The following is a 25,351-nucleotide window of genomic DNA, read 5'->3' on the forward strand; positions in this document are numbered from 1 at the left end:
TAGAACATTGACTGAAAATATAAAAATAGGTTTTATCTTTTATAGGAAGCTAACTACTGTTAAAAGGAGCTGGTGAGATAGCTCTACTGGTAAAACATCTGCCATGAAAACATGAGGAACTGAGTTCAATCCCTAGCACCCACTTTAAACTATGGTCAAAGTGACATATGCTTTCAACCCCAGAATTGAGAGGTGTATGGACACAGGAAGATCTGTGGGAATGATTGGAAGTAAGTGTGTGTGTGTGTGTGTGTGTGCGTGTGTGTGTGTGTGTGTGTGTGTGTGTAAGAGAGAGAGAGAGAGAGAGAGAGAGAGAGAGAGAGAGAGAGATGGAAAATGATTGAGGAAGATTCTTGATGTAAAATTGGCATTCACATGTATACACAAGTATACAAACACATATACAATGAACATTTACACATGCAATGTACATGAAAATATTTATTTAATATCTATTTTAAAAATAAGTAGACAGACTGCCCAAGTGTCAATGCTGAGTGACTTAATTAAAGTACACCAAATTCACTATCCTAAACCTTCTCAGTTACCTGAAGTCAAATTATTCCATCTCCATTATTTGGCTCTTGGAGGTACTCAGTGGAATAGATAAAGAAATGTAGCCCAGATAACTCAAAGATCAGAAAGGGAGGGCCCAGCACATAGTCCTGGATCACTGCAAGTAACTGCACCATACAGTGAGCACCATCACATCACCCCATGGTACTTACTTCATTATTGACTTACATTCCTTTTTTTGTTCTGTACAATACTGTCTCAAGTTAAATCAAAACTCCTTGAAGGGAGAGATCTTAAATTTAACCCCTAGACATCAAGTATTTCAAAAGTACTGGAAAACATCTGCAAATTGATTCCTTTCTAATATAGTAGCCTGTCCTGCATGTTGCTTTAGTACGGATCACTTACAATGTAAACTGGCCATTATGTCTTGTGCCCTTCCCCTACTGCCAAGATTTTTGGATTCATATCATAACTGCAACACGTTGTCTCATTACATTAATAATCCTCATACTCTGGTGGGCAGATTGCACTAAGTACTGGAACACAGTCAATTAATACTGAGCACTGAGTGTTACTAGTATGTGTTCTTGTTAATGATGTCTCCATTTTCCCATCTGAGAATAACCTCTGAGTGTTTTCTTAAATCCCTGCCTCGAAAATAAAATCCTGTGTTTTTGGAAGCACATTACAAATATGAACAAATGTGTATTCAAAAGAGCTCTTTAATGTTGCTTTCTTCATGAAATTTAAAAGAATATAGTAATCACTTTCTAATTGTATTTTAGAGATTTTTTTTTACTTTTTGAAAGTTATTTATTTGCTATATTCTTTGCTATATTTTATCTATGGAAAACCTTCTTCAGAAAAACTTAGGACGTTTTCCCTGGGCATTACTATCCAATCTTAGCTGGGGTCTGAGGTTTGTTTGTTGCTTCTTCCTTTCAAAGCCCAAACCTTCTGGCACACAAGCCTGGCAGAGGAGCCTATCCATTTAAAGCCTTCTATCAGATTACCGGAACCGTGTGATGTCTCCCATAAAGCTGGATAACATTGTGGCACAAAGCCCCTCATAAATAAATAGGGCTGGAGGCATGTTCGGAAGGCAGAGGGCAGCCTCCTGCTCCATTTTCACTGAAAGGTAGCCCTGGCTTAGTGCAGATATGGTTTACTGGCAGAAAAAAGCAAGAAGCAAAAATTTTAAAAAACCCTCTCTGTTGTTGTCTTGAAGTGGTGGGCTGTTCAGATGTTCTGACATGAACCATGAAGCTCAAGGAAACATTTTCAGCTTCATCTTAAGGCAAGTGATTTGTTCTTCCTTGGCTCAAGGCGTTTTCTTTTTTTCTTTCTTTTTTCCTATTTTGTATTTGAACAGATGAAGAGCTTACTTGGTTGGAACCATGAGACAAAAACATGTTGTCCAAAAGACATGAAGGAGAGGAAGAACAGAGATGAAAGGAAAGAAAAGTAGGGGGATTTTCACACAGAGTGAAAACAAATGTGGAGTACAGTCAATCAAACAGTGAACAGCAAGAAGGAGGGGAGTTGCTTTGGGGAGGCTGATGGACAGAGCTGTAAGGAAATCCAGGCAGATATACTTATAAAAGGGAAACCTAAAAACTGTCAGACTCCTAAAATACAAAAAATAGGGTTCAGTCAAGACAACACGGCTCTGGGAGGACATGTACCCTTGGGAGATGGACAACCTGTGAGAAAGCAGCTGGCTTCTGGGGAGGAGGCCTAGACCACACAATCTGTCACCTGTCCAGCAGAAAGCTCTTTCTACTAACCCCTAACATGCTAAAGCCTGTGCTGTCTTCCTCTACACTACCAAACCGGAGGCCAGCACATTTAAAAACAGAAATGCCTCCATGACATCCTCAGAATCTCTTCAGCCCCAATCCAGCCCAGGCTTGAGCTGGTCGGGAATCTGGAAGTATCGAATAGGAGCACAGTGCCATGCCTTGCACACAGGCAGAGCAGCCGTGCTTACACTCAGGCAAGCAATGCTTGTCTGTGTTCATTTTTTGTGAAAACAAAACAAAGGAGAAGCCTGATTTTAGCAGTACAATTCCCAGGTGTCGTCTGGACATGTCTACCCTTATGTCTACTGTGCAGCAGACGAATGTGAGAGAGATCGCTGTCAGAGAACGCTGTGACCTGGCTCCAGACTCTCTTCCCAGCCTCACCCCTTATCTGTTTCCCCATTTCATTCCCCACTGTGCCTGGCTCGCCTCGTTCACATACAATGAATTCACATACTCAGACAAATACACAATGCCAGACACACACACATTCAAGCACACACAAAACCCAGCCTATACTCAGAATCCAGCAATTATATTTCATAGCTACGTTTAATTTCAAAGCTTCCTTCCGTCCAAACTGGCATTCATCATCTGTCCTTCAACAGTCTGCCCCAAATTTTGTGCAGTCTAATTGAACTTTTTAAATTTGGTTGGCTGGGTTTTTTGGTAGCACATGGGAGAAGGGTGTTTGTTTGTTCATTTGTTGTTCACTACTAGTTTAGTCTGACCTTGACATCACTATGTGGCCCAGGCTCCTGGTCTCAAACTTGTAGTAATCATACTTCATTGATCTCATGAATACTAGAATTATAGGCATGTAGTGCCATGCCCTGTTCTCAACATATACTTTAAATACTTTATACTTTATATACATTATTTAAAGTATATGTTGAGAACGGCATGGCACTACATGCCTATAATTCTTTGGTAGAGGCCCTTTGAGGACTTTCTTTCCATAATGCAGTTTACCTGTCTTTACTTTCACACATCCAATAATTACTTCTTGTAACTATTATCAAACTTGCTCAGCTCCAAGTCAGCTGCCTGTAATAAGCCCATTAAAAATGTAAAGCATAACATGAGCTGCTGGTGGGATTGCAAATGGCTAAAACCACCCTGGAAACCAGTCTGGAGACTCCTCAGAAAACTGGAAATACCTAAAGACCTACTCTTGGGGATATACCCAAAAGATGCCCCGCCATGCCACAGGGGCATGTATTTGCTCCACTATGCTGATAGCAGCCTTACCTGTGATAACCAGAAGCTGGAAACAACCCAGATGTTCCATAAACAGAAGAATGGATACAGAAAATGTGGTTCATTTACACAATGGAGTACTACTCAGCTATTAAGAACGAGGCAATCCTGAGTTTTCCAGGCAAATGGATGGGACTAGAAAAACATCATTTTGAGTGATGTAACTCAGACCCAAAAGGACATGCATGGTATGTACTCCATAAGTGGATATTAGCCAAAAAGAAAGAGAGAGAGAGAGAGAGAGAGAGAGAGAGATGGAAGGAGGGAAGGAAGGAAGGAAGGAAGGAAGGAAGGAAGGAAGAAAGAAAGAAAGAAAGAAAGAAAGAAAGAAAGAAAGAAAGAAAGAAAGAAAGAATACCCACGGTACAGTCCACAGAACTCAAAACTCAAACAGGTTAACAAGCCGAAGGGCCCAAGTAGGGACACCTCAATCTCACTTGGGAGGGAGAAGAAAGCAATCACAGGAAGGAGGAGGGAGGGACAGACCTGAATGAGAAAGGGAACAGGGAGGGTAAGAGGGGAACATGATCTGGTATTGGGTGGGGGAAATGGACTGAAGCCCTGAGAGCCAGCAGAAAGAATGGAAACAGGAAACCTCAGGAGGTAGGAGGTGGGGGGGGATCCTCCAGAATGTACCAGAGTCAAAGGAAGCGAGAGACTCTCAGGACTCAAAGGAAGTAACTTTAGAAGAAATGTCCTACAATGGGGAGTGGTAATTTGTAGAGTCCATGTCCAGTAGAAAAACAGGGCATCAAGTGAGGGATGGGGTTGCCATCCCAGAGTCAAAATTCTGACCCATAATTGTTCCTGTCAGAAAGAACTGCAGGGACAAAAATGGAGAAGAGCCTGAGGAAAAGGAGGTCCAGTGATAGGCCCAAAGGGGAATCCGGCTCAAGGGGAGGCCCTAAGGCCTGACACTATTACTGAGTACTCACAAAAAGGGGCCTACCATGACTGCCCTCCAAAAGACTCAATAAGCATCTAAAAGAGTCAGATGCAGATATTTACACCCAGCAAATGGACAGAAGCTAGTACCCTTGTCATTGAATTAGGGTAAACCCAAAAGAAGCTGAGGAGGAGGACCACTCTGTAGAAGGTCCAGCAGTCTCAATTAACCTGGACCCAGGAGATCTCTCAGTCACTGGGCCAATAACCAGGCAGCATACACCAGCTGATACAAGGCCCCCAAAACATATATAGCAAAGGACTGTCCAGTCTGGGTTCAGTCAGAAAAGATGCACCTAACCCTCGAAAGACTGGAGGCCCCAGAGAATGGGGAGGTCTAGTGGTGGTGGTGGGGTGTACATCTTCGTGGAGACTGGGGGAGAGGTGGTGTGTGTGGGAGTATAGGATGTGGAACAGTCAGAGGGTGTACCAGGAGGAGAATAAAATCTGGGAGAGTTAAAAAAAAGATTAAGTAAAATTTCAAAATCAAAATAATAATAAAAAAAATCACCAAAACTACTTACTAACCTTGTTTTAAAAATCAAAACCTATGGTCACTTGATCTTTGACAAAGGAGCTAAAACCATCCAGTGGAAAAAAGATAGCATTTTCAACAAGTGGTGCTGGTTCAACTGAATGCAAATGGATTCATTCTTATCTACTTGTACAAAGGTAAAGTCCAAGTGGATCAAAGACCTCCACAAAAGTAATAGAAGAGAAAGTGGGAAAGAGCCTCAAACACATGGGCACAGGAGAAATTTTACTGAACAGAAAACCAATGGCTTATGCTCTAAGATGAAGAATTGACAAACAGGACTTCATAAAACTGCAAAGCTTCTGTAAGGCAAAGGACACTGTCATTAGGACAAAACAGCAACCAACAGATTGGGAAAAGATTTTGACCAATCCTACAACAGATAGAGGGCTCATATCCAAAATATACAAAGAACTCACAAAGTTAGACTCCAGAGAATCAAATAAACCTATTAAAAATGGGGTACAGAGCTAAACAATTCTCAACTGAGGAATAACTAACAGCTGAGAAGTACCTAAAGAAATGTTCAACATCCTTAGTCATCAGGAAAACACAAATCAAAACAATCCCAAGATTCCACCTCACACCAGTCAGAATGGCTAAGGTCAAAAACTCAGGTGACAACAGATGCTGGTGAGGATGTGGAGAAAGAGGAACACTCCTCCATTGTTGGTGGGATTGCAAGCTGGTACAACCATTCTGGAAATCAGTCTGGAGGTTCTTCAGAAAATTGGACATAGTACTATCTGGGGACCCAGCTATACCACTCCTGGGCATATACCCAAATGATGCTCCAACATACAACAAAGACACGTGCTCCACTATGTTCATAGCAGCCTTATTTATAATAGCCAGAAGCTGGAAAGAACCCAGATGCCCTTCAACAGAGGAATGGATGCAGACAAAGCGGTACATCTACACAACGGAGTACTACTCAGCTATTAAAAACAATGACTTCATGTTTAGGCAAATAAATGGAACTAGAAAATATCATCCTGAGTGAGGTAATCCAATCACAAAAAAAAATCACACATAGTATGCACTCACTGATAAGTGGATATTAGCCCAAAAGCTCAGATACTATCCACAGACCACATGAAGCTCAAGAAGGATGTCTAAAGTGCTGATGCTTCAGTCCTTCTTAAAAGGGAGAACAAAAATATTCATAGGAAGAGATATGAAGACAAAGTCTGGAGCAGAGACTGAAGGAATGACCATTCAAAGCCTGACCCACCTGGGGATCAGCCACCAAACCCAGACAATATTGCTGATGCCAAGAAGTGCATGCTGACAGGAGCCTGATATAGCTGTCTCCTGAGAGGCTCTGCTGGAGCATGACAAATACAGAGGCAGATACTAGCAGCCAACCATTGACCTGAGAACTGGGTCCACACTGGAGGAGATAGAGAAAGGATTGAAGGAGCTGAAGGGGTTTGCAACCCCATAAGAACAACAATACCAACCAACCAGAGTTCCCAAGGAATAAACCACCATCCAAAGAGTACACATGGACTGACCCATGATCCTAGCTACATATGTAGCAGAGGATGCCTTGTTGGGCATCAATGGGAGGAGAAGCCCTTCGTCCTACCAAGGCTCAACCTCCCAATGTAGGGGAATGTTAGGGTGGGAAGATGAGAAGGGGTAGGTGGATAGGTAGGGGAACGCCCTCATAGAAGAAGGGGGATGAGGATGAGATGAGGATAGGGGTTTATGGACTGGAAAATGGGAAACGAAATAATATTTGAAATGTAAATTAAAAACAATAAAAATTTAAAAAAATAAATAAAAATAAAAAACAATAAAAATGATTTAAAAAATTGACAACCACCGCTATAAAAAATCATAAAACTGTTCTTACAAAAAAGTATTACATCTTAAGAACATTGCTCTGAACAAATGTGGACTGTTACTTTCCTCCTGGTTCCCCTTCCCAATATTATAGTGACCACAAATCAAGGTGTTCACAAGAATTACATGTGGGGAATTTTTTTAAACCACCAATAATGAACAAACAATAAAAGTCAATCACTCTGCTGCTGTTTCAAAATATCATTGTTAGTTTTACATGCCTTCCCCCAAACCCTGTTTGTAACGAACTAAAACACTACATCTGGTGAGCATCAAAGATTTCACTACACCTCAAATGCTGAACACCTTTCAAACAGAGGAATGTTGGCTTTTTAAAGAGAAGCAGATTTTTTTTAGAAAAATGCAGGACTCCCTTCAGTCCTTCTCTAGTATTAGGAAACCTTTCCAGAATACTGCGTCACACTGTTTAATGGAAGAAAAACGATGTACCACTTCTCTGTTGTGTGTTGAATGATGTAGGAAATGTTTGTGAACGATTCAATAAAAATGGAAAAAGTTCCTGTGGATGTTTTGTGTAGTAACTTGGTATCTGTATTGATAATTCAAAATCTACATGTAATTAAAATTTCCATTTTAGTTTTAATGTGTGCCCAATTTGAAAAGTAGTGGGTTACTCTGGTAAGGAAATACAGTAATCTTAAATTTTAAAAAAATGAAAGTAACAGAACAATTAAGAAGGGGAATTATGGGGCTTTATGAAATAACTCATGTATTTATGTTTTTGTGGATAACCAGTTGGTGTGATCTTCCCTGGGGAAGTCTATTTCCCTGCTCTCAGCATTCCTCAGTTCTCTATAATTCTTTGTGTAGGGTTGAAGCCATGTGATCTTTCCACTGTCCGCTTGGCATGTCTATTTGGTGTCATCCTTGATCTGCTCATATTCAGAAAAACACTCATGTTGATCAGATTTTTATGGATGTAGCTTTTAATATCACCAGGAGACACAAGCTCACAACAAGCTCGCTGATCCTCTGGTTCTGACAATCTTTCTACCTCTCTTCTGCAAGGTTCTCTGAGCATTAGATATACAAGGTGTTTTATTGTGCATCCACTGAGACTGGGCCCTGCAAGGTCACATCATGATCAAAGAGCAGTTTCCCTGATGAGGGGTGAGGCTAAATTTACAGTGGGTATACTTAGAATGTAGCTACAGATTATCCTGGCCAAGAAGGATGGTGGTTTGAATTTTCAAACTAGACAAATACTTCATTAAGCTGAACATACCAGTGCTCTCAAGTCATTCTCCTAATGGGACTTGTGTTAGGACTATATCAAATGAGCCAGTCAAAGAAACCACCCTACGATAATGACCAATTCCAAAACCCCAGAACCATTTATATATCCAAAGGCAATTTATTATTTTATTGTCTCATTTTTTCCTGCTCCTCAAATAAACACACATACACAAAAGAAAAACAAACTGAGAGTCAAGTGTTTTATTCACCAGGTGAGTATAACCAAACAGTGCTAGCTAAACAAAAACCTGTAGATACCATCACCTTCCAATTTTTAAGAGAAAAAAGCCAGACCCCACCATTATTCTATGAGAGGTTTTTACATAGGTTTACAAATAAATTCTTCCTCTCATCCTCCTTTCTTTTCTTTTATTTCTCAATCTTCCCTGTTTATATTTTTCTCTTTTGTTCATAAACTAAGAACAACCAGACTTCTAAAACTGAACAGATGGCAGATAGAGTAGTAGGTTTTACCCCTCTTGGCCAAGTTATTTTCAGCATCTTCTCATGGTTCTTCTTGTTTCTGGAAGTCCAGATGATGGACGACATCCATGGGTCCTTGGCTGAAGTAGAAAGTTTTGCTGTGGCAGCTTGTCAATGGTCTCAATGAGTTTGATTTGCCCAAACAAAACCCTAGAATTAAGGCCAAACTAAACTCAAAGTTACCATCTTTAATACTCCAGACTGTCACACTTTGTCTCTTTCTGTGACTGCGGTTCTGAAAGACTGTGGTGTGTTTCCAGGCCATGCTTATATGGAGAAGACGGCCTCTTCAAAACACATAGTTTCCATTTGCATATTCCTCTTTATGCCATCCCTTTTAAGGACTACTCAAAATGCTATGCTTTCTTGGGCTAGTGTCATGTAAAACGTAAGAGGGCTATCTTCAGAATGCTTTCCAGGATCCAGAAAAGTCCTTCTGACTCTGCAGCAGTGTTGGTATAGAAACTATGACGGTTTCATTTTCATCTTTTTCTTTCATCTTTTTCTGGTTCTAACTTTTAAATTTTGGTTAATTTAGGCCAGACTGGGCTAGAAGTCATGATTCTCTTGTCTCAGCTTCCCCATTACTGGAATTACCGGCCCATCCATAATGCTTTTGAAAAGAAAACAATTATTGAGCCCTACATCGTCACTCAATAACTAAAATTAAAAAAATTAGACTGTTAACACAGGTACCTTTAAATGTTTTAAGTAAAAGTTATATGATCGCTGATCAAACATAACAATGTTTTCTACTAGCTTAATGCACACTGACCCTCCCCTGTGCCAGGCACAGGGAGGAACTATGACTGTGAAAAGATGAACAGAGTATTTGCCTTACAGGAGGGCACATTCCTATGAGGGAATCTGATGAACCAATTCAAATAACAGTGTTGTAGATACAGTACATTTTGCTGTAATACATATTCTGAGAGCATGATTCTATTCCAATACAAATGGAATGTTAGAGAGAACCTGAGCATCCAGGACATAAGGCAACTTTGCTTCACTTGTGTGTAATACTGTGTGAGAAATGCTGGGAACACTATAAAGTGTGCCTAGTTCTGTCTCGCCAAATAGAAACACAAATCTATACCCATGCCCACCTGAGATTTCAGGTTCCCAGTTTTCATGTATCATAAGCTGTACTCACTAAGGATGTTGCTGATTCCTCCCTTCCAACTTCAGAAGTTTTCTTCCACCTGTGACAGGAGGGCACTAGCCCAAACCTTCCTAAAAACTCCGACTGTTCTCAAGGTATGGTGCCATGTCTTGCATAGCTCAGCTCTCATCTTAAGCATGTACCACATGTAAACGTACAGTAGTATTTTACAAGGTTTTTTTGTTTCTCTTTGTTTTTTTATGTGTGATGAAGCCTGGGATATCCAGAGGGTGGTGCTGCACAGTGCATTAGCACTTAGCTGACTGATGTCATGAGTAACACGGAAGAGAAATGTTAGGGTTCAAGAGAAAAAAACATACATGCATGCACACACACACACACACACACACACACACACACACGTGAGAATGACTCAAAAGTTGACTCTAATGAAACTTGAAGAAGAGGAACTAAGTTAGATGGATAGGAACAGGAAAATCACAGTAAAGAGACTATACTGCAGTCCCCAAAAGTATCTGGCTAGCAAACCCATAGAAAGACATCAAAGACAGTGTGTGGTTGAGCATTTGAATACTTCTTCCCCAACTAGTGATTCTGTTTGGGGAGGCTTAGAAGATATGGCTTTCTAGTTGAAGTGCATTGCTAGGTGGAGAGGCCTTTAAGGCTTTGAAAATTCTCACCATTTCACATTCACTCTTTCTCTTTCTCTTTCCTCTTTGTGGTTTGAGATGTGGGCTCTTAGCTCACAGCTGCCCCAGGGGCTATGCCTGTCCATTGTCAAGCTTCCTTGCTGTGACAGTGAGGGAGCCTTATCCTTCTGGAACTATAAACCCAAATAAACCCTTCCACTATGAATCGCCTTGGTATGGTGTTTATCACAGTGTTGCAAAAGTAACCTATATAAACAGCAAATAGAAAGTTAGAGAAGACAAGTTTAGAAATGGAGACAGTGGCTCAGGTCCCATTTTTAGGTACTCGAAGGCATCTGCAGAGTCTAGACATCACTTGGGAGAAATGAGAAACACTTGGAGTCTCCACAAAAGATTCTACCTTTGGAGCATGTTGTTAGTAAGAATTCACAGGAAAGAGAGGAGATAGTACAGAGAGTTTCGTGAGGAACACATTAGTCTAACAAAAAGCATTGTATTCCTTAGACTGGGCATTATCTATTCCAGAGATGGCTTCAATGAGGTTCTCTGCACAATGGACTATAAGGATGCTGAAAGAACGTGGGCAAGGAAGAAAACATCCATTGGTGGTGGTTTCAATGCACATTGATGCATGCACCATCCACACCTTGAGTTCTCCCTTAAGGTTTTAAGCATTACTCAGTAATTTGTGTGTTCTAATTCCACTCATACTAGACATGGAGAGAAGAGCAGGCTGCTGTATTTATTATGCATCTGAATATCAGCAGAACAGCCATGGAATCCCAGTAGTTCCCCTTGATCTGTGTGCATAATGAATGTACTAGAAGGGGATTGAGGCTAACCTTAGCTTAGCTGGTTCTTAAGGGACTTTTCTGTATCATGAAGGCCTGCAGAGCCATTAAGATCCTCACTCTGAAGAGCTCTATCGCTTCTCACTCTTGTCCACATGCCTTCCCACTGCATAGAAGTAGCCTGCCTTTCTTCATCTATGTGGTACCCTGGGGCAGTAGTATAGCTGGCAACAGGGAAGCCAACAATTATGAACATGCACCCAGATTCTCAGTATATATATTCTCAGTAAATATATATATATATACTAAGGCTAGCACTCACCACTTCTCTGTGCATTTACTTCAACAATATCAAAATATTTAAATAAACATTTAAGCATATCAATATAAAATGTTCTCAGCTGGTTGACTAAAAGTGGGTTCTAAATGACCAGTTAGCAATGAGCACATGATCCTGACATTTGTTGAGGAATCAGGTTAAAAGTGGAAGGGTTGGGGCTGGAGAGATGGCTCAGTGGTTAAAAGCACTGGCTGCTCTTCCAAAGGTCCTGAGTTCGGTTCCCAGCAACCACATAGTGGCCCATAACTATCTATAATGAGATCTGGTGCCCTCTTCTGGTATGCAAGCATACACACAGGAAGCACGCCGTATACATACATACATACATACATACATACATACATACATACATACATACATACATACATCTTTACAAAAAACTGTAGAGGTACTGTTCTGACTCTGGTGTGGAGTTTGTTTCTCCAGATTGACATAGCTTCAAGATGAAACATCATCATTATTACCTCTATTAGGCAAACATTTACTTTGTGCTGATCTAAAATCTGAGTTAACATCTGTTAAGGTAAAAATAAATAAAGCCAGCAGGTAAATCTCCCTAAGAAAGTCCAAAGTGCACAGATTAAAAACGTATCTGTCTTTCGAGACATAAAACAAATTTTTCCTTTTCCATACATCCAGGTACAAGATATATCTAATCCTTCTTAAAAGCAGCTACTGAGAACTTCAACCATTCATCTTATTTCAACATCCTTCTGATCTGCTCATAATTGAGCATTATGTGTTGAGAGACAGAGACCTGACAAGAAGGAAAAATGACATGTGATGTAGAAACCCACTCTTCATGTAAGGAGGGGATACTACGAGTTCAAAAGCTGAGCAATAGATTCAAACCTTTACCAGCAAACATGCCCAGTGTGCCTGAGCCAATGATGGCAGCATGGAGTGCTGCAGGAGGAGGGAAGCCACTAAATGGTGCAAACACAGCCGGGCCCATCTGTCATAAACAGTAGGTCCAAAGGCCACAGGTGCAGACAGCACTAAAAAGTAAAAATTACACTCAGCAGAAGCCACGTGGTAGGAAAGGAAGAAGCAAATCTGGGATTGGTTTCCAATTAATAAATGAATAATAATGTCTATTCATCTTTGGCACCTGTTGCATCTTCCTCTTGCTAGTTCACCATGAATACAACTGTTTTATTTATTTAAAAAAAAAAAAGATGTGTGTAGTGTGTACCCAGGACCAGCCTTTTGCCCATTGTGAGCAAGGCAAAGTTTGTCTTTGTCTCTTGCCTAGCCAGCTGGCCAGTGCTACTATCTTTCCCTCCTACCAGGTGGCAGGGCCTCAGCCAGATACCCTTCCCTTTCCTGTGTTAGAGGCCCACGCTCAGGACCTCCCTTATTCTCCCATGAAAGTTCCATGTCATTTCACAAATGTTTTCTTCATACCTAGTAAGCAAAGTCTTGTCCTGAAGAGAAGGGGTGTGGTGGATAGCACTGTATGACAAGCCACCACTCACTCCCAGAGATGGTGGATCAGTGAGCAGACACATACAGGACAGCAGATTCCTTATGCAGCATGACATAACTGCAAACAGATGTCCAAAGAAGCAAGGGGGAAGAAAGACTCAAGCAGTTATCAGACCCTACAGAAGAAGGGTATGGTGGTAAATATTGTCCACTTGACAGGATATAGGATAATATAGAAGACAAACCTCTGAGAATCTCTGAGGCTGGGGCTGGGGGTTCTAGGTTGGACTGGGGTGGGAAGACCCACTCGAAATATGAACAACACTGTTGACTGGGGTTCTGGTTTGAAAATAAATAAGTAAATGAAAAGAACAAAAATATTCATTTCTCTGTGTTTCCTGACTGAGAACCTGATGTAATCAGCTTCCTCAGGTTCTGGCTGCCATGACTTCTCCAATATGAGGAATTTCATTCTTGAACTGTGAGCTAAAATTAACCTTTTTTTTGCCAGATATTCAGTCATGACAACAAGGAGAATAATCAGCTAGAAAGTTGGTACTGAGAAATAGGATCATTTCTGTGAATAATGTGGCCACGAGGCAGATTCAAAGGATTTGGGAACTGGATTGTAGCAAGAACGTGCAATGATTTGAAACTTCAACGTTTAGAAACATCCCAGAGAGTAGGGAAAAGGGGAGGGATGGACAACACTAAGGATGTTTGAGAGAACTATATGGAAAGCCATTATTTTATAAGATAGTTTTTTACATGCACACACACACATAGTAGATGGAATAGGTATGGCTCCAATAGACTCATATACTTAAATCTTAGTGATTAGGAAGCAGCACTATTGCACGTTCTTGTTGAGATAAGTATGGCCTTGTTGTAGGAAGTGTATCACGGGGTGGGCTTTGGGGCTTTAAGTGTCCAAGTGTCTCTCTTTCTTCCTGCTGCCTGTCAATTCAGATGTAGAACTCTTTGAGCTAACTCTTCAGGACCATGTCTGCCTGCATGCTGCCATGTTTTCAGCCACAAACATAATAGAATAAACCTCTAAACTGAAGGCCAGACCCAATTAAATGTTTTCCTTTATAAGTGTTGCCATGGTCATGGTGTCTATTCACAGCAACTGAAACCTAAGAAAGAGTTGGTACCAGGTACTGGGGTACTACTATGATAAGCTGAACCATGCTTTTATTTGGGGGAATTCAAATTAGAAAATCAACTGGATACTTTAAGCAGGGCTTGATGTGACATATAAGTAGGATCTTGGAAGGTAATGGTAGTGAGGGTGACTTGAACTATGAGTGTTCAAGAGGTTTGATAATAAATAAATAAATAAAAATATTAGTATGTGGCCTATAGACTATATGTATATATTAGACTGTGATATTTTGGCTAAGAATGTGGTCGCTTTCTTGCCTTGTCCCCCAAATCTGCCAGAGGCTAAATTGAAGAGTTTTCGATTAAGAGCTTTGGCAAAGGAGGCTTTCAGACTTTGTAGTATTGAATGTCTTGCTTTGTTATTCACAGCTATCCTTATGAAGAATGATAAAGAGAAGGACAAAGTTGAGCAAGTAAGAATACAAAATGTACAGCCTGAGGAGATAAAGGAGCACCAGGAAGTAGAATGGAGCTAAAGCCTAGGTTGAAGAAGATAACCAGATTAAAGAAAAGCCAGAAACTAAATGGAAGACAGAACGTGCTAGCCTCAGAGTAAGGCCTCACCTAACCAAGCTTCTAACTCATGAAAAAAAGAAAAACTTAGGGCCAAGCTTGGTGACACTTGCCTTTAATTCCAGCAATTGGGAGCCAGAAGCATGTAAATTTCTGAGTTTAAGGCCATGCTGGTCTACAGAGAGAGTGCCAGAACAACCAAGCTTTAGCAGTAAAGGAAACCATCAAAAACAGAAAGCTGATGAAAATATATTTAAATGAGGGAGCCATAGTCCAGGCCCAGCAAGCCAAACTCGGCAGCTCTGACCCCATGGTTCTGGCTTTAGAGTTAAGGATACAAGAAAGGAGTTATAGAATCCTACTCCATGGCTAAGAAAAACAACTGGGGCCAGTCATATAACAAGGGTATCTCTGCAGGAAGGCCCAGAGAGGCCATTGTATGAAGCTGTGAAGGTAAAGCCTGATTGCCTTGGAAACTGCAAGATATTCAAAATACCAGACTGTAGGATACCTGCCAACAAAAGCTGCAGACTGGGTATGGAACCAGTTCCAGACAGAATTATGTTAAAAAGAATTAGAGATCTGAAGAGTATTTGTATTCTTGTTGGGGTAGGTTTGGCTTTGTCGGAGGGGAAATGTGTCACTGGGGGTGGGTTTTGGGATTTTTAAATGCCCAAGTCAGGCCCAGTCTCTCTCTCTCCCTCTCTCTCCCTCTCTCTCCCTCTCCCTCCCAACTCCCCTCTCTCTTTCTGTGTTGCCAGCCAATCTAGATAAAGAACTCTCAGCTACTTCTCCAGGATCATGTCTGCCTATGTGCCACCATGCTTCCTGCTGTGATGGTAATGGACTAAACTTCAGAGCTGTAAGCCAACCCTAATTAAATGCTTTCCTTTATAAGAGTTGTCATGGTCATGGTGTCTAGGCACGGCAATAGAAACCCTAAGACAGGCAGGCAGGCAGGCAGGCAGACAGACAGACAGACAGAAGACAGACCGACAGACAGACACATATACATTAAACTGTGGCTAACCTCCATGAGGAGTAATGTTCCTATTCCTTCCAGACCACAGGTTGCCAAATAAAATTCTGAGTGCCAGGTGGGAGATCTTCTAGAATTGTTTGTCAGGGGTATTCCAGATGCCTCCTAAACAATACACACTATAAACTATTCTTGTTATACTTTGGTAAGAATAAGGGCTTTTGCCCTTGTCCAAAGAGTCTGCCCAAGACTAACGTGAAGATATTTAGATTAATTGCATGGAAAATGAAAATCTCAAAATAGTCTATCATAGACTCTGTCCTGTGGTTTGCTCTTATGAAGAGCCTTTGATCACATGTAGAAAACTGAAAAGGGAAAAATATAGTATAGTTCAAAGATTAAATGGCACCAGGAAGTGGAATGGAGCTAAATTCTCTGTTAAAGGATATTAAGTTGAAATAAGAGAATGGTGACTTCAAGGCAAGATCTCATCCATCTAACCTTATTGTTTATGCATTCACTTACAGTTGAACAAGGGATAGCTATATCATGTTAGGCATTATTATGACCTGGTTATTGTTTTTATTTAGATATAAGGGGCTATGATTTGTGAATCAAATTGACAAGGGATTTGTGATGGCTGTTTATGATAACCAACTTGACTATATCTGAAATGAACCACAATCCAGAAATAGAGGACATACCTGTGATCCACACTTGGATATGGAATGGTACATGCTTTTTGCTTTTGATCTGGATCTTGAGGTATAGTGGCCATGCTTAAAAAAAAAAGATCTTGTGAAAAGGGAATTAAAGAAATGCTTAGGTCCAGGCATGGTGGAAAATACCTTTAATCCCAGCACTCAGGAGACAGAAACATGCAGAGTTCAAGTCAGACTACCGAGCAAATTCCAGGACAGCCAAGCTTCATCAATAAAGTAAATCATCAAAAACATAAAAACTGGTAAAGATATAATAGAATAAGAAGGCCACATTCCAGTCCCATCAAGCAGCAGAACTTGCTTTGAACTAGGCAGCTTTGACCATGTGGCTCTGGCTTTAGAGTCAAGAACAGAAGGAATTATTTGGACAATTGATACTGATCAGCTGGAACTAAAAATTAGCAGTGATTAAGAAGAAACCTATATTATTGGGGTAAATTCATCTGGGAAGTATTTTATGAGAGCACAAAGAAGCTGTGTTCCAGAGATAGACATTGTGCTAGTAGCCAAACTTGGTAGTATGTAAGAGTCACCAGGTGGACTGTTTTGGAAGGCATGAAGGGGTCATGAAGAATGGCTGATTCTTGGCACTGTGAGAGCCAAGAAGGGCCATTAGTGGAGGTACAACCTCAGTGGCAGCTGAAGGCCTAGGACTGAAGGTGTCATGCAAAGAAGTTGAGGCTTGACACCATGAAGAAAACCATGAGAGACTAGTGGTGAAAGTGTAGTCTAGTTGCAGTAGAAAACCCCAGTACAATAGGATGACTAGCAAGAATAGCAGTAGCAGTAGAGTTAAGTCAGCCAGAGCCTAGATGAAAAGATGAAAAGATAGGCCGAGCTAGAAAAATGACCCTGGCCTTTGGAGGAGTCCAGATCATGAATGGATCCCTGACACTGGACAGTTGGAATTTGTCTTGATTCTGTTTCTGCCAGTTAGCTAGCTTGTTTGTGGGCAGTTGCCACTATAGCCGGTGTCTTAGTTGGGGTTTTACTGCTGTGAAAAGACACCATGACCAAGACAACTCTTATAGAGGACATTTAACTGAGGCTGACTTACAGGTTCAGAGTTTCAGTCCATTATCATCATGGCAGGAAACACAGCAGCATCCAGGCAGGCATGGTACTGGGGGGAGCAGAGAGTTCTACATTTTCACCCAAAGAAGCCAGCAGCAGACTGTCCTCAGGCAGCTAGGAGGAGAGTCTTAAAGCCGACCCCCACAGTGGCACACTTCCTTCAACAAGGCCACACCTCCTTATAGTGCCAATCCCTGGGGAAAGCATATTCAAACTACCACAACCAAGCTAGTATAAGAAGTTAGCAAACTGACTTTAGGATAGGAACTATCCCCAACCACTCTGCCTTCTATAGAGGCCCTCTTGAGGGAAACACAGAGAGGTAGATGTACAATACCCAAATAATATATTATTAACCACTTCTTCTGGACCAGCCCTATATCAGATTCTGTACAACTTTAGCCATCAGCTCAGCCTGCCTGCTGCCAGATGATAACTCAAGTTGTTACTCCAAGACAGCAAACAAGTTAGAGCCATCAGATTCCACTGAGCAGGTGGAGGGCACAACAAGTTGTAATTCTGTGATGCGGCAACAGATATGAATGAATCCCACAGCATATGAAGGAAGATGCAGTCAGGGTGCTGACCTGGTTTCAGTCCCTCTCACCCCAGCCAGCAGGAACTCATACCTCATTTCCTCCAAGCGAGCACTGGCTATGAAGAAGTACTCATGGACATGGTGGAAGATAGATTTGAGAAGCTTCAGTTCCCACTTCAGGCTGGGCCTTAGGCTAACTATTGCTGCCCCTGTGACAGTAGCTGCTATGTCTTCCTCTCTGGGGCTGATGGGCCAGAATGATACCTTACAATACTATAAGAGGAGATGCAGTAGTTTGGGCCCAGAAATGTACATTGCACTTATGACTTAGATCCTAGGGGTTTGGGAGAAATGAAATGAGGGCTTCTGACCTCAGCTGCTTTGATCCCAGATCTACAAAGATGGGGCGCTACAGATGTTTGGCCTAGTGAGTGGTATGTCACAGATCAGCCAAGAGGGCATGGCAACAGAGTCTCTCAGGTACTAAGGGTGTAACTGTTCTGCTGTGTGGAGCTCCTGCTAATCAGGGACAGGGTATATTATGCATGTGGGTGCCAAGATCATGACTGTCCTCCTAGGAACAGCCCTCATTCCTGGAGAGTCAGGAATTACACTGGTTCAGGTGCCATAAAGGCTATAGCAGATCTACTGGAGCCAGGTTCTATTTAGCTAATGTTAAATAAAATACAGTAGCAACCGGGATGTGGGGTATGAGACAGCCTCAGTGGTCCAACAAGATGTGCATGCTCTAGCAGTAATAGCCTGTAGGACATAAGTTAGAGTATGACACAATGTGGGACTCCCTCGCCTGAGTACTGCAATGTGTCAACTCCTGGTAGTCTATAAGTTGGGCTCAAGTGTGAGAATTATAGGTGTTTCCAGTTGTAAAGACTACATGTAGGGGTTGCTGGAGACTTTTGCAAGCTTTTTGCTATAGAGAACAGTTATACCAGGTTTGAGGGAATCCTGATTTTTGGGTGAGGGGACAAAACAAAAACAAAAACAAAAACAAAAAAACAAACATAGGAGTTTCTTTCCCTCCAGAGTTTCCTTCTTCCTGAGTTCTTGCCACTCTCTTACTGTAAACAAGAGTGTGGGTCATCTCTTTTGGCCTAACACCAATGAGCACTGTCCAGTAGGAGCAATTAGTCAGGTTTTGTGTAGGTTTAGTTTATGTCTTTATTTTAAAACCCTAAGTCTGATCTACATCCTTAAAGACAGCCTGGCTCTTTCCCATAGATTATCAAAGCTACAAGACATAGCTGCTCCATAGCTCCTTTGTGATACAATTTCAAGTTCCCTGCTAAGAGTTACACAGCTCCCTCCTTGTGGGTGAGGAAAGAATAATAGAGTGCTCCAGTCCTAAGTCCCTCATTGCTCCAGAGGAGGAATTCTCCAAAGACCTTTGCATTCCTTGTCCCCTGAGCTCATTCTCCCTACAAATTGTCTCATTTTCTTTTGCAGCCCATTCTGCTAAATCGCCATAGCCTTCTAAAGTGGATGTTACATTTATTATTCTGATCTTCCTAGTTCCCTTCCACTCTTTTCAGTGTAGAGAAAGCAATGAGCTTTGGACCTTCAGGGCTTTGCCCAATCTTTCAGGCTTCTCCCAAAGCTGGGGAGACTGCCATTACATCTTCAAGGTAGCGTTCAACTACATCAACATTAAAGAAAAGAGGAAGATTGTGTCTCTCCTATTTAAACTATTGTCAAATTTTAAAAATTCAGCTACAATATTGTATATCATTGTTCACTGACTTTTGGATCTTTTTATAATTATTAAACTTTATTGTATTACTGGAGGTACCATCAATATTTTAAAACATAATTTAAAAAATATCCTTCAAAAAATAAAAATATCCTTCCTGGAAATTTTACTGCTTTGCTCGTTGTTCTTTTAGTGTGATTTGCTTTGATTTTGTTTGCTATTCTTTTTTTTTCCAGATACAGACTTTGGGTAATATCTACCTACTGAGCATGCTGTGAAAATCAAGTAAGGGGTTGTATGACATTTTTGAATATTCTCAGACTAATAGTAAAACCCACAGAATAGGATAAAGACTAGATGCTATAGACTTCTCTTTCAACAAAGACTAGAATCTGTCAACATTGGAGCTTGGAAAAAAACAGGCACCAGCATTTGACAACCAAAATAACAAAAGATTCTGACAAGAATCATCAATGCATATTTAAACTGATAAGATAAAAACAGGTAAAATATAACATACATATTCTGAGACTATCTCCCTAAACGATGTTAATATGTTTGTTCTGTAACAAAGAAATACAGCAGATGTGGTCTTAACAGCCAAACCACAATCATGATCAAATCAGTCCTTCCTGAAGTTGTGCAAAACAGAAACTCCAGCACCAGCACCATTACTGACATTCCAAATCAAAACAGGAATGCCATAAACCAGATCATGACATTCCCAAGCAGAAGAAAATTTTGCAAATTTTAACTTTCAAGGCCAATAGGGTCACAAGAGAAGAAGAGTAAGGAAATATTCTCAATTAAAAGGTATTGCAGGACATTATGTTAAGTAAAATAAATCAAACACAGAAAACAAACACCACATGTCCTCACTCATAATTGGGAGTTAAAATACACATCTTATAGGATGGAAGTCACCACCAGCTCGAAAAAGAGGGAGGGAGGGTAGAATGAAGAGGGGATGGATAATGGGTGGAGGGTGCCCTGTGGAGTAGACTGATAACATGGCTGAATCGTCAGTACTAACACAGATGTACTAAAACCAGGTAGTTAAAATAGTGAAGCAGGCAGCCGAGGCTCGCTGTTTAGATCCTGAATACAGACATGTTCTTGGACATTCTTCCTTCCTTCTCTCAAGAAAACTGAGTTTCTTCATCTGTACAACAGAAGCAAGCACTACTGCCTATAAGGATTCTGGAGATGATGAAATAAGACAGCACATTCAGAGCGTTGAGACTAGGCTTGACTCCAAGAACTACTTGCACACTACTTGCAAGAAGGAATGGATGGACTGAAGCTGGGCAGAGCAGCACTTCCCAGGCCGGAGAGCATACATGCCCAGTGTCTTTTTCTGGTTTCACACCATCCTTTTCACAACATTTATGAAAAAGCAGGTGATGCAAAAAGGAAAGAAACAAGGAAGAAATGGCAGCAGAATAAGACAAGATCTTACAACCCAGCACTGTAGCACTGTGTATATGAATGAACTGGAACAAGAGACAATGCAGAACTGCAGAGAAAGACAGTGAGCCAATCCTCTGTCACCAGCTACCGTTTCTTCTTAGTGCACTGAGCATTTTTTTCAAGGAATAAATACCAATCATCTGGTACCAGTTTAACTAGAGCTGTAGATAAAAAACAAATTGCAAATCCTACTGACTGTAATGTCAAACTTTTTCTATATGATAGTTTAAGTATCTACATATAAAAAAGAAAATAATTCATTCCAATTCTCCAATTGAAAACAGCATATTCAAGTCACTTTGCTTAGAGCCAGTTACTATGTTAACTAGTCTAATGTTCCTGCTTGGAACAAGCTCATGATGGTGTTTATGCTTTTGGAACAAGCTGATGGGGGTGGGGAGAGCATTTGTTTAAGGCTCCCCCAACAAAGGCAGAGCTTAGACTAGTCTTTAGCTTACACAAACGTTATGCTTATTAATTCAGAATGTTCATTCAGTTATTGAAACATGATAGCAAACTGCTACAATGAAAAACTGATTCTCTATTATACAAATTAGCTTTGCACAAAATCCCCTGGCTCGGGAATAACTGTCCACATATCGGGAGCCATATACCTCTCTGAGGTTTATAAACTGTGACTTAGGTGCCAAAACTTAACATCAGTGCTTTGAATACACAAATAGGTTACAAATGGTCAAAACACATCCATTTAATTAAGAACTTTCCAGCTGGATTTGTGCTTAAGAAATTCTAAAACTACCTGTGTGTTGCACAGTCGCTGCCAAGGCACACCGCATCCGCTCAATGACAGCAGCTCTGTGACTCATACCACCTGTTTCACTGATCCTGCTACATCCTTTTTTCTGGACAGAGTTCTCTGTTAGGATTAAAACTTTTATGAAAACAAATAGCAAATATTTATTCAAATTGATTATTTCACATCCTGAAAACTCCATTTCCTACTCTAAAGGTTTATTTATCTTTGTCAATTTTAACAAACCAAGGATTACTTGAAGCAGTCACCACAAGCCCATAAAAGATAAGAACTGAATGACACTAATTCATGGGCCACATCATACATTCTTTCCTTTACACATAGAAAGGTCCTTATTAAAATACCACGCAGGTCCATAAAAGACTTTCAAAAATCTGCTTAGATACAGTTCAATAAAATGTCTAAGTACCCATACATACACTAAAAGCAACGAAATATAAAATACAGGAGAAAGGGTGGGAAGGACAGAAGAGGACTGGAACAAGATAGCTGTCCTTTCCGGCACTCTCCAAATAATCAAGAGAGTTCTCAGAAAACTGATTCAATGTGGCATTGACTGGGAGACTCTTACAGATCTCTGGCCTTAGAAAAGCAATTTGTTCCATTAAAGAGTTCTACTGTGAGATCTGAAGATTAAATATACTAGTATGGGAACTATACAACCAGCTTTGAAGACAACAGCTAAAGTAAATTAAAAGATAAAAAAATGAAGGTGAAGTACTGTCCCATTGGATGAGGTGATGTTCCTTATTTTAAAGAAAATGCAATATAACATGGGAGGAGGAAGAGCAGCAGCAGCTACCACAGGATCAACAAACTTTCTCCTTCTTGACTTTAAGAGCTCCTGAGGTGATCACAGTGCTTTCCTTTGAGCACAATGGGATGAGACTCTGCTGCTGATTTCATGACAAGCTACACAAGAATAAGGTCTGGAACTCAAGGATCAGCAGATGAGAGCCAGCTAAGCACAGAGGAAAAATTTCACTCAGAAATATGGGGCTGAGAAATCCCTTGTGAGCCAGAGAGCTCCATCCCAATGTGGCAATAAGAAAAAGTCTGGAGTGAGTGCATACTATTTGATGGGAAGGCAGCCATGTTAACCATCTCAATACTTCAGACCTGTGCAAATAGCAAAGCTTTCCCAGTCTATATATGGATGTTGACACAGTGCGTTCAAAAATGTTGAATCCTTCCTCCCAATGTTTACAGCTGTAGACTGTTCTCCAGAGACCTGCCACCAAAATTAGCTAAACTTGCTTCCTTGTTCCACTACATATAATAACCTTCCTCCTCATCTAGCTGTGTACAGTAAAGCTACCTTTCTGCTAATGGTTACATAATAGACTTCTCCAGCACCATGTCTGCCTGCATGCTTCCATGATTCCTGCAATGAGGATAATGGACTGAACTCCTAAGAGTATAAGCCAATCCCAATTAAATGTTTTTCTTTATGAGTTTCCTTGGTCTTGGTGTCTCTTCACAGCAATAGAACAGTGTCTAAGACATCAGGTCAATCCCAGTGTAGCACTGTAGTGACCTAGGGCACAGATTACCATCTGAACACTCAAGAGTCAGCCTAGGAACTGTAAAAACCAAACCCAACTAAGAGTATGGGACCTTTCTCTACCACTTTTTCAACAAAAAAGGAGCCAGGAAACTGAAGGCTTGTCAATCTATAAGTAATTTACATGAAATCCATCCTTCTCTTCACCAAATTATGCATAGTAACCTGGTACATGAAGTCTCTGGTATTTTTCCTTTAGCACATGTTACAATATACAAGGAAAATGAGAGGCAAGTTCAAGGGCACTTTTGATGGAAGCCAGATGAATTGTTACAGTTGCCTGGGAAACCTTTGAAAGCAACAATATTTGATATGTCAAATATCTTAAGTCAATATGGGCCAAAGTAATATAGAAGGTAAAACCAAGCAAGCAAATTGTGTGAAAGGGAGCAGCACTCTTAATGTGTTATGCTCTCAGAACTAAACTTTTGAAAAGAGAAAAAGATTGCATAATCTCTTAATTAGCCTAAAAGAATGATAACCCTAAATGCCAACTTCCAGCATTCAGGATAAAGGCATTTCAATTTCCTAAATATTTATGCACTAACCCAGAGGTTTATAGTAACCTTACAACAAAACATAAAGGTTTCACATAGAACTTTCCCAAGTCTTTCCAAGACTCTGGTCTAGAGTGTAGACTAGTGTGAAGTGTGTAGAGTGTGATTACTTCTCAGATTTCCAATACAAAAACATATGTCCCAATGTTGGTTAAATGTGCCTTGATATTCACTGTAGCAATTCTGATGAGAAAAATATTTTACATAGGACAATGAGCTGTCATGTTCTATCGAGGAAACATGCCTGTGATAGGAAAACTGTCCTAATCCACATTTTGCCCCAAAATATATTCTGAGAAGAGATTCCTCCATGAATTTGAATTTGTTACTTTTTCTAAAGTAACCCTAAAAAGCTGCATTATAAGAATTTGTACACATTACTAGTATTAGAGTTCATGTAGAGTTCATTTAGACTCCTGTAACGCAAATAAACAAAAAAGAAAATAGAAATTCAACTGCTTGTGGATGCAGCTCAATACCAGAGCACTATGCTTGCAAGATCCTATTGTTTAACACTCGGTAGACGTAAAGATAGATCAAAATGTAAAGGGGGCTTCAGGAAATTCACTATGTCCCTGTACCACAAGATTTGCACAGCAAAATGCCCACTGAGGGACCGTCAGGCTTGGTGTTTCATTACTTTAGAAATTTATAGTTTAATGAAAGGGCACCCTCTGAAAGGACAGATTTTAAGCAGATGTTTATTTTACATATTTTTATTTGTTTGTTTGTTTGTTTGGTTGGTTGGTTGGTTAGTTTTGTTTTCCTGATAACTGGTTGGAAACTTTTTTAGAGTTCTATTGCTCTAAGCTGCCCTCTGCTGTTATTCTTCTAGAAATACATTATGGAAAATCCTCCACCCTCCCACATCTCTAACCCGTTTCATCACCAGTGTTATTGGTGTTATTCAAGGACTACCCTTCTTACTTCTCGTACATAAATGTGCAAATATGGAGGATAGAGCTTCAGTGTTTAAAATGTAAAGAATCAGCATAAGCTTTTTTAGTTTGAGATTTTTAATTTTAGTTTTACTTCATGTTTGAGATGCTGCTCTTTTCAGAAGACTTCCACAGTTACAAACTAAAGATAATATGCCATCTAAGGAGCTTGGCTTTATACAAATCAGTAAGAAGTCCGTATGTTGTGAATTTACCTAAGGTGGCATTAATTTTCCTGGACAGTCTCCATTCTTCTCCTAGGTATATGAGTAAGGGTTCAGGAGAATCACTTCTTCCTGCAGTAGTCATCTGAGTTGATCTGAGGGACTATGCCAGTTAATCTGACATCAATTTATATGAAT

General features: G+C 40.5%; 1 protein-coding gene across 1 annotated transcript in view; it reads right to left on the minus strand.

The window, feature by feature from the left end:
• The window catches only part of St18 (ST18 C2H2C-type zinc finger transcription factor), a 331,712-nt gene that overhangs the window by 305,295 nt on the left and 1,066 nt on the right, over positions 1 to 25,351 (minus strand). The gene's annotated exons all lie outside the window — the stretch shown is intronic.

This window comes from Rattus norvegicus, chromosome 5 (genome assembly GCF_036323735.1).
Source record: "Rattus norvegicus strain BN/NHsdMcwi chromosome 5, GRCr8, whole genome shotgun sequence".
Lineage (NCBI taxonomy): Eukaryota > Metazoa > Chordata > Mammalia > Rodentia > Muridae > Rattus > Rattus norvegicus.